Below are 9,459 nucleotides of genomic sequence, written 5' to 3'. Positions count from 1 at the left end.
ATTTCTCGAGTAAATGACATAAACGTAGGAAATGCTGGCTTCTTTTGATAGGAAAACTTAATCGAAGACTCAGCCAAAAATGATTATCAATTTAATAAAAAATTATAATCATTTTTGAAACTTTCCAGCGATATGCTTAATAATTAGCTGTTAGCCTTAGGTTCACTTTTAATCATAATTTGTATTATATGTATGAAAAATATTAGTTTTTTATTTGTTTTTAATTTATGATATTTAGTTGTTCTGCTTTAATTATGCCACGATTGCTTTAATTTTTGTTAGTTAGGCATTTATTTATAATAAAAAATATATATGGTATGAAATATTTGTGACCAAAACGTTGATATTGCTGATATTACGAATACCGTTTAGCTTATGCCATTTAGTCAGAGAAGTGCAACATTTTTTGCATAGGGTTTTTTTCTAAATTTTTTTATGGGTTTATTTTGGGGTTTCAAAGGGTAAATACAAATTTAATATGCATATCATAAATTTAAAAAAGCATAATTTGTATTTAACTTATAAGCACATATATAATTAACTTTGAAAATTAATATAATATAAAATATAAGTTTCTCTAATTGCTGTTATAGAAAGTGATCTTTTTAGTTTAAGTTTGAGGTTTTAAAAATATATATAATTCTTTCTAACGTTAAATAAGAGAAACAAAAAATATTATCATATTTTAGCATTTTTAAATGCTTGAACAGACCTACAAGATAAAATTTAAACACAAATGGGCTTACCGTTTTTGGTTTTAGTTTTAAATGTTGTAATGTTCACGGTTTTTTAAATTTGTTAAAAAGCTAATAAACGACTGGCAAATAATTAAAATTATCATCAATTTAATAATTGAAAATTATCTGATTTCAAATAATGTCAACTTTAAATAATATGATAATTAAAATTATCATCAATTTAATAATTAAATTTTGATTTTAAATTGTCAATTTCTTTTTTCTAAAATTTATGTCAATTAAGGATGCATTATTATTCTGTAATTAGGCGATAATATTTTGCACTACTTTAACTGTGGAATTTTTTTTTCACAGGTTTGGAAAAAAATCTTCAAATGAATGAAAAGAGTGAATGATGTGTGCAGAACGTAAAATAAACAAGAGCTGCTATGTACTAACTTGTTTTAATGAAAAAAATTAAAGAATATACAAGATATATCAATATTGATTGCCCATTTGATTTGTTGTAATTTATATTATATTAATGTTAAATCCATGGAGTAACATATGAAAATTATTACTAAAAACAAAATCAATTGAGCAATTACAATTATTTTTAGAAATTGTTATTATATATAACGAATGATATTATGAGACTAATACTAAAACAATATTTTATTTTCTATGAATATTTTTATAAATTGGGATTAAATTTTAATAATTATTTTTCGCCGTAATCTTCGTAGTCCTTTTCCCCTGCCTTTTCGGTTTCGGATTTATCCTTGATATTATGAACGTCTTTGTTGGGTCCTGAAACATTTTATTATTAAATATCATTTTAGAGATATTAATTGGCCTACCTTAAATACGAAATATATAATGAATATATAAAAAAATAAACTGAACCCAGTAAACACAGTGTGATGTGAGCGTCGGCAGCAACCTGAAATCCACAAGCATTCCTTCAGCGCTGTGATACCCATGTATAATCAATGTGGATTTCAGATTGCTACCGCCGCCCAGTGTTTACTGGGAAATTTTGAAAATTATTTTTCTTTAATGTGATAAAATTATGCCTCTAATGGCTCGTATGTTATTTTTACTAAATGAATATAAAAATGATTGTTTACCTATTTGTGTTTGATACCTAAGCTTGAAGACATCTGGATGGCTAATCCCGACTTATTTCAGTCCAAACTGACGCAATTCGTACTTAAGGTCTATGGATAAGGTCAGTTCAGTCCAAACTGAATTTATAGACCTCCAGTTTGGACTGCGTCAGTCCGAACTGAAGGTCTATGACGGGCTTAGTCTTAGAACAAATTTTGTTATAAAATATATTTCTAATTGAAACAAATTTTGGAACAAATTAAAAAGGAACATTTAGGAAACATTCCTAAAATTCATTTAGGAAAGACGCGTGAGGTTGAGGTTATTTTAATATTTTCAAAGCTATTTGGATCATAGTTTTATTCATATTAAAACCAATAGAATGAATTTTATCAAAATAGTCGAATTGGTAAACAAAATTTATTTAAAGATATGCAAAATAAAATTTTCTTTGACTAACTTATATTTAAAAAAATATTATTTCAAATGAAATATGTGTGGTATTTTATAGAATTCAAAGCTATTTGGATAATAATTTTGTTCATATTAAAACCAATAGAAGAATTTTATCAAAATAGTCTAATTGCTAAACAAAATTTATTTGAAGGTATGCAAAATAAAATTTTCTTTGACTAGCTTATATTTAAAAAAATATTATTTCAAATGAAAAATGTGTGGTATTTTATAGAACTTGTTGAAGTTTCAATTTCTAATTCCATTAATTAATTTCTACTATCAGCTTTTTATCCCCACACTTCATTTACAATTAGATTTAGATTTAATACTTGTATTTCTATAAATTATATGTAATATTTTTTCAAATTTCAATTTTTTAATTGCTAAAATTTTTAATCATTTATTTGCATTTCACCAGAATTTTTATAAATTTTCTTGAATTTTTGTCACGTTACATGAATATTAATGGCTGAATAGTATTTTATTTTATATTTTGTATAATTTTTAAAAAATATGACTATTCTGGTATTTGCAAATATGAGATGTATAACGCGAAATCTGCTAAAATGTATAAAACTTACATTTCATTTAGAATTTCTTTAAATTATGCGTGGTATTCTTTTAAATTCAATTATTTAATTACTGAAATTATTTAACTATTTTTTATATCAGTTAATCACAACTGATTTACGATTAAATCTGGATTTTGATATAATACTTGTATTTTTATAAACAACTCATACCACACATATTTCAATTCAAATAATTTTTTATTGGAAATATAAATATTTGCATTGCAGTATTATAGTCGACATGTTTAATTAAACACAAATAGCAATGAAAATAAATTAAGAGTTAATTAGAAATTAGCAATTTGTTAACAAACTTATTATTTTTTACTTAAAAAATAGAAAAGTAATCGATAATTTTAATTCGTTGTAGATAATTGTAATAGTTAAAACAGAAATATAAGGATTATTTTTCTCTCATTAAATAATCAAAAATTTTAAAGATCTTAGGATTATCATAGATAAATTTGCTACAATGTGCAATAATAATTTATTACAGCTTTATTATTTTACAGCATTATTACTAGTAATAAGGTGACCATATGTTCAGGTTGCTTTTTTCCATCTTGTGTCCCGGGTTTTTCTAATATTTGCCCCGGATTTAGATCTTTTGTCCCGATTTTTTCAAAAATAATAAAAATTGTAAAATTAAAAAAAAGAGCTATATTTTTTTCAAATTATTTATAAAGAAAATTGAATAGAATGTTGTACAAGGCGGCTCAAAAGCAAGAAGTACGCATATAAAACATTGATAAAAAAAGTATTAATTATAATTGAATAATAAAGTTCTTACTAAAAGTCCGCAATTTCGATTAAAAAATTGATTCATATAAAAAAACTGATTTTTAATGTGTCCTTAAATAGCATTTGGGCCCGCCCGTAGGTAATCGGTTAAGAGCAACGGGACTTGTTTCAGAGGTCCCGGGTTCGATACCCACTCCCAGCAGCCTATTGTCAGGCAACATTGACAACGATTTTCACTTGGAAATATAGATAGCAATATGTTCCCAAGTGAAAATAGCCCTCACCCGGCATTGATGCACCATATTCGCCCTATTACAGAAATTGTAATAATAATTTATTATACAGAGATGTGACAACTGTTTGGGTTGCCATCTGTCAAACAGACTAGTATTGAGTCAAAATGAGCACAACAGCTTATAGGACTATTAGGTTCTGATTGCTGTTCAAAAATGATTATAAAAAAAAAAAATAGAATTTGTTATTGTTACTAAAGCCAACCCCCGTCCGTAACTAAAAATTGCCGTCCCGGTTTCGGCTAAAAAAGATATGGTCACCTTAACAGTAAATAATCTGCTTATTGCATTAAATTAATAATTGTTCTAATATTCATATTCCATTAACTAATTGCTTCTTGTATAGTTATAACAGCCGTTATAAGATCATTATAATAAATGTACGTACCCGGTTTGGTACCTGGCATAGGTGCCTTGGGGGCCGCCGGTTGTTGCGGCGCTGGCGGTGCTGCGACCGCTCTTCCCTTGTTCAGGAACATGGGCAGAGCGTCGTTCACGCTGCGATTGTCCATTGCGAAATTATGTATAGCGAATGGGGCATTGATATTCGCGGTGCCGTAGAAATACGTCTGAGGAGCTCCATGGCTTTTTGGGAGATATGTTGCCAGGAAAACGACGCAAACTGCGGTCAATAGGAACTGGAAATAAAATTTATTTGAGAGAAAGATATTGTACGTGGTTATTAACACGTTCGCGGACGTGAATGCTATAGCATTCATTTTCATGATACAGAATGACATAAGTACTCTAGCATTCAAATTTTAAAGTCATTTATTAACTTTCCGTATGGTAAGTTATTTTAAACGTGATTATTAACACTTTTGCGGACGTGAATACTATAGCAATCATTTTCATTGTGATGCAGAATGACATAAATGCTCTAGCATTCAAATTTTAAAGACATATATTAACTTTCCGTATGGTAAGTTATTTTAAACGTGATTATTAACACTTTTTCGGACGTGAATGCTGTAGCATTCATTTTCATTGTGATGCAGAATGACATAAGTGCTCTAGCATTCAAATTTTAAAGTCATATATTAACTTTCCGTATGGTAAGTTATTTTAAACGTGATTATTAACACTTTTTCGGACGTGAATGCTATAGCATTCGTTTTCATTGTGATGCAGAATGACATAAGTACTCTAGCATTCAAATTTTAAAGTCATTTATTAACTTTCCGTATGGTAAGCTATTTTAAACGTGATTATTAACACTTTTGAGGACGTGAATGCTATAGCATTCATTTTCATTGTGATGCAGAATGACATAAGTGCTCTAGCATTCAAATTTTAAAGTCATATATTAACTTTCTGTATGGTAAGCTATTTTAAACGTGATTATTAACACTTTTGCGGACTTGAATACTATAGCATTCATTTTCATCGTGATGCAGAATGACATAAGTGCTCTAGCATTCAAATTTTAAAGTCATATATTAACATTCCGTATGATAAATTATTTTAATCGTGATTATTAACTCTTTTGCGGACGTGAATGCTATAGCATTCATTTTTATTGTGATGCAGAATGACATAAGTGCTCTAGCATACAAATTTTAAAGTCATATATTAACTTTCCGTATGGTAAGTTATTTTAAACGTGATTATTAACATTTTTGCGGACGTGAATGCTATAGCATTCATTTTCATTGTGATGCAGAATGACATAAGTGCTTTAGCATTCAAATTTTAAAGTCATATATTAACTTTCCGTATGGTAAGTTATTTTAAACGTGATTATTAACACTTTTTTGGACGAGAATGCTATAGCGTTCATTTTCATTGTGATGCAGAATGACATAAGTGTTCTAGCATTCAAATTTTAAAGTCATATATTAACTTTCCGTATGGTAAGTTATTTTAAACGTGATTATTAACATTTTTGCGGACGTGAATGCTATAGCATTCATTTTCATTGCGAAGCAGAATGACATAAGTGCTTTAGCATTCAAATTTTAAAGTCATATATTAACTTTCCGTATGGTAAGTTATTTTAAACGTTCAAAAATCATAATTGAAAATCTTTGCATATCTTTAAGTTTCAATGGTTTCTGAACATTTTGGCATACCTTATTGCATGGTTGTAAAAAATTGTTGTATGCGTGTGTTTGGATACCATTTTTCGTCGATGAGCATGGATCAATCGATTTGTATTGATGATGAGACGTGCTGATTAGTTTTTGACAAAGGCAGATCCAGTCGTTTCGAAGATACGGAACAAAAAGTGTCCAAAGTTTTTGCGATAATGAGCGTCCGATTTGAATCAATAATAAAACATTTTATTTGGATTGATGAAATGAGGAACTGATAAAATTTTTGATGGAGAAATGACTGATTCTTCAGGTATTTTTGTATTAACTCTTGTATTTTCCCATAATCACTAATTAGCTTGAAAAAGCACACTGCGTTAAATAGAAGCGTAATACTTGACGTGGATGCTATAGCATTCATTGTAAATAAATACGGCAATCTGACTATCTTTATAAACAGTGTTTAATTAAATTTTGAATATCACAACTAATACGGAGTAAAGTAGATTGGAAAAGAAATTTATTATGTTATAATTAACTTTATAGACAACTTGTAATTGGCACTCATTTCGAAATATTTAGAATTATATAATTTTACATTAGTTATTGTATGTTTTTAATTATACACGTTTAAGCGACATTTTATGCTAATTTATTTCATATATGTGCTAATTAAAATATTATAATTTACAACTTGATTAAATTATTGAAAACACTAATATTTAAATTAATACTAATATGTAATTTTATATAGACATTTACTATTATTATTAGTTGAGACATCTGCATATCTAATAGTTATAATGTCTATACAAGAAAAATATTATCGATCTTTTATATTTATTCACATTTGTCTACTACAAGATGCCAAGTTCTTATTGCAAATAAAACTGCATTTTTCCGATTTAATTGGGGTTATTACTTAGGAAATAACACATTTTTCTAGTTTTTGTGCAATAAACTTCTAAAATAAACTTTTACAAGATATAATAATAAAATTATAAAAATTCTGCAAAGCGAATGGAAAAGCCGAGTTCTTTTCAAAACTAACTGCAAATCATAAAACTTTAAATAAAATCATTATGAACCAAATTTAGAAAATGCAGAAAAATAACACATATATTAAAACGATAAAAGATTTAAATATCCAAACCAATTAGTGATTGTGTTATGTAATGGCCTTTGTATTGGATTCGATAAAAGCATTTTTTTTAATTAGATGATTTTTAATTAGATGATGTATAATTATGAATAAAATACCTACTAAGTAATTTAAGCAGCAATACTGTATTACCCATTAAAAAAATTATACATCATTTGATAAAATTCATTAATTAAGATATAAAAGTATTTAGTCAAATGTTAGAACCATGCATGGATGTTTATGCTCTTCCAACAATTTGTTTCAAATATAAGTTGGATCAGTAAATGTCACGGTCGATTTGCAAAAAACACTATATCAAACAATTTTTTTTAAGACGGGTCCATCAGTATCCTATAATTTGCATAATATTTAACAAAATATTTAAACAACTGTTCTTCTATGGGTCTACTTATATTACTCTCTGAATCTACCTGGAATAATTTTTACAAAACCCAGAGGTAATTAATATCTGCAGTCCTTGAAACCGTGAAATAAAAAACATTGAAAGAATTTGATACATGACCCGAGACAGAAATTAGCAAATATTATAAAATAATATTTGATAACAGCAAGAATGGCTAGTGGTGTTTTGTAATGAGATATTTAAAAGGATAAGAATGGATAAATGATTAAATATAATTAAAATTGAAATTCATCAGTATTAGAGAAATTGTAATAATAAATTTATTATATAGAGATAGGACAACCGTTTAGGATGCCTTCTATAGAGCCACGGTGATTAAAAAGTTAGATTCTAAAATAAAAAAATCGAAATTTCTGAAAATTTGAAAATGTATGAAAATTGTTTCATGATCTCTCATATCAGGCACCCCTGTCTGACTGAGATATGAAAATAATATATCAATAAAAAAAATGGTATGGATTTCTTAAAATGTTGGACAAATAAATATATAATATAACAAATAAATAAAAAATTTAAAAAATTAACAATAAATTTGTTAAATTTGTCTGATTACTGTTAAAAGTATACACAAAAAATCGAAATGGTGGAATAAATATTTAATTTATTTTAGTTAATTTATGGAATTCGTAGAATGTTGGACAAATACAAACTATAACTAAAAAAAATTAATAATAAATTAAAATTAATGAAAATTAATTTATTCATTCGATAAGGATTCTCGTTTATTGGTTTTGCAAGATGATCAATCGAGCCGTTTTTTAGAATTTGGAAAAACTGCACATTAGTTTTTCCATGTTTACACAAAAAATTCTGAACCAATTTTGAAAATTTAAAAAACTTTCAAAAGTTATAAGTGATGGATCGTACTAATTGGTTTTTGGCAAAGATTGGCCGGACCGCTTCGTAATTAATCCGTAAAAAAATACATTATCACTTCCTGAAATATTTACATAAATATAATATAAAATTAATTGCAAACACCAGGCCAATTAATCCAAAAATCCGATCTTTACTCCATTCAAAACCATTCGGGGGTGAATGTGTATCAACGGTAGGAAAAACAAGGTTTAAAACCAGTAATACAAACTAATATTAAAATATTAAATAAAAAATAATTGTAATTATATATTAATAATTATTGTTCTCACCAAAATCCTATAAGTTGGATTAATTCTGCACATATTGAAGAGCATTTCGTTTAATTAGCACAACACCTTTGACTTTCCAAGAACAAATGAACAATGATCATCGAAAATCAACACCTTTATAAATTGCAATCGTTGGTAATAGCAATTGTCTTCGATTGAATGACAGAGACAAAAAAGTAAAATATTTATCTTTAAATATCCTGTGTCGATGGAATATCAGATTATTTTTGCGTTCGTGAGATACCAATCGTATTTTAGACTTGTCTACTAAATTTATGAAATCAGGGTTTAATATTTGATGTAAAGATAATAGATAACTTTATATTCGACTGATGAAGCCAGGATTTTTTATTGATTTTAATTTATTTTCTGAAAAGTTCGATCTAAAAATGTGTGAATTTTTAGATCGAACTCAGATCTTTTAAAATCATATTTTTAAATTAAAAGTGGCACTGAAAAATAAGTTGGCATAGTTGGGAGCAGATGAATGAGCGTAATTTTTCGCGAACATTTCTTACTTTCGCACAATTAGAAAAAAATCAAAAATGTTAAAAACTATTATATAAGAATTACATTCTTACTTATTTTTAACATTTATATTTTCATTATCATTTCGTCCATTATATGATTTTGGACAACCGCTCCTTCAAAGTTATTAAAAATATTTTTAAAATACATGAATGAAATGTATTTTTTAAATAACATGAACTGCTTAAATATTTCAAATAACTTTACACGAATTATAAATATATTTCTAATGTTTTGTATTATTCAGAATATATGCGATATGAGTAATCGCAGTTGGTCAGTAGTTTTATTAACATGAATACTTTCTTACAAATATTATTTACTAATTTTCCA

This window comes from Ctenocephalides felis, unplaced genomic scaffold (assembly GCF_003426905.1).
Source record: "Ctenocephalides felis isolate EL2017-DRISC unplaced genomic scaffold, ASM342690v1 CF-g0.4_SCAFFOLD_01170, whole genome shotgun sequence".
NCBI classification, from domain to species: Eukaryota; Metazoa; Arthropoda; class Insecta; order Siphonaptera; family Pulicidae; genus Ctenocephalides; species Ctenocephalides felis.
The sequence above is the reverse complement of the archived record's forward strand: the minus strand, read 5'-3'. Positions refer to the sequence as shown.